At 35.6% G+C, this 1,918-nt stretch overlaps 1 protein-coding gene across 1 annotated transcript in view; it reads right to left on the bottom strand.

The window, feature by feature from the left end:
• LOC116185518 (transcription factor LBX1-like) overlaps positions 1 to 1,918 on the bottom strand; it is a 75,269-nt gene that overhangs the window by 17,136 nt on the left and 56,215 nt on the right. The gene's annotated exons all lie outside the window — the stretch shown is intronic.

Below are 1,918 nucleotides of genomic sequence, written 5' to 3'. Positions count from 1 at the left end.
AGAGAGAGAGAGAGAGAGAGAAAATAGCGTTAGAAGAGGTCTTGGGCAAGCATGAACGGAAACGAGAGAGAGGCCGGGTGAAAGAACAAGCCAGCCGGAGGAATATCCGTTCGCTCAATGTGGTATGCACGATACTAAAACCTGGAGGGAAAGAGAGTAGAAGAGTTGAATGGTCTTGATGCTTGTTCAAGGTCTAAAACTTGGAGGAATATACAACGTCTGTGGAAATTCTACCGTAGTACGCCGTAGTTTCGTTCTGCTCGGTGGAAAGGTGGAAGAAACTCGTGGATACATCGTAATACGTCCGCTTTTATTACTGTTACAGTGCAACGTGTAACGGAGCACTGTATATCGCTTGCTTGGCCAAAATAGTTTGAGATTTTATCGGTTGTGCGAGCACGTTTGGATATTTCGAGTTGGAATGAGAAACGTCGATATTTTATTATCGATGTAAAACGTGTGAGTATTACGTGTGAAAATAAATATTAAAACTAGATTAAGACGAACGATATAGATCAATCCAATTCGAACAATTGCTCTCGAGAATTATTTTTGAGAATGAAAGTTATCCTAGAACAATCAAACCAACGTCCATCTTGAGAAAAACATTCTCAATTCTTCAAGATTTTACTCTCAAACTTGTTTTTATTAAGAATGTATGGCACCGAATGTGTTCAAAGATACCAATAAGTAAGGTTATCGTGGGAGTTTTAGTCCTTTCTGTTACTTCGATCTCCCCTTCGGAGATATTCATGAGAAGTTTTCTTAATTTAAGAAAAAAAAAGTTGAGATTCTGAAAATGTTGAAACTTTGTTTTTCAAGTCGAGAAGAAATCGAGTCGAATCAGGCAATAGAGAAAGTATCGATATCAGGAATCTCTGCTATTTTCAATCCACGAAATATTTTCGAATCATTGATCCTCGAAAAAAAATCATTGACATATGACACGATTCGATTTTCCAGAATCCTACACATCCTCAGTTACTTTAAACGAACTCTTAATCTGATTACAATAATTCAATTGAACATTGACCGAAAATCTGATTTCTGAATGATTATACGAGAAAGAAAAATTTCAAAATTGATCATATCCTGTGTTTAATAATTCGATGAGCTTTAAAAAAAAAAAAAAAAAAAAATAGCGGGAGTCGCTGTTTAAAATGAGCAAGGTACTCGAGACTTCGACCTTGAACTTGTAACACATATACGCTTTCGTAAATTCTTAATACAGGTCAGAGAACTGAAATTAAAACGAAGAGTCATTCATAAATTTATTATTCAAAGTAAAAATTTCATCGATATCTTCGATTTCGTAATTAATACGGATTGTTATGAAAATCAAATATATATATATATCGTATTTATTATATTTATGGACAACGATGAATCGACACCAGAAAGATAATTTATTATTATGCATCCTCCCCGCGTTATTTCGCGTCGGTGCAAACAGCTTGATTAATGAAGCTCGAAGCTACGGGTAAAAGGGATTACGTCGATAATCTCGTTCGATATCCAACGCCTTTGAACATATCGATCGCGGTGTTATTAATCGCGGTGATTCCATCCCCCCCCCGTCTTATTCGCGCACTTTCCGTCAGCAGGATCGTTGAGTCGAGGAACTTTTTAAAGTTCCTCCTCGTGTCTCATCGCGTCTCGTTCAACAAAAGAACGTGTCCATAATAATGGAAATGAATAATAACGATTCGACTCTTAGATTCTTAACTGTGATAATTGGAAAAAAACGAGTTAATTGAGCAAGGCTGGTAATTTTAATTATCCACGAATTTATTATTTTCCATCTTTTATAAGATAAATTACGTTATATATATTCCGTAATAATTCGCCTCGATTTGAGTCCAAACTAGGGACCGATAATAAAATAATTAAGCATTTAAAGTAATAATAAGAAGATACT

Source organism: Apis dorsata, unplaced genomic scaffold (genome assembly GCF_000469605.1).
Source record: "Apis dorsata unplaced genomic scaffold, Apis dorsata 1.3 scaffold_199, whole genome shotgun sequence".
Lineage (NCBI taxonomy): Eukaryota > Metazoa > Arthropoda > Insecta > Hymenoptera > Apidae > Apis > Apis dorsata.
This window is presented reverse-complemented; position numbering and strand designations above follow the sequence as displayed.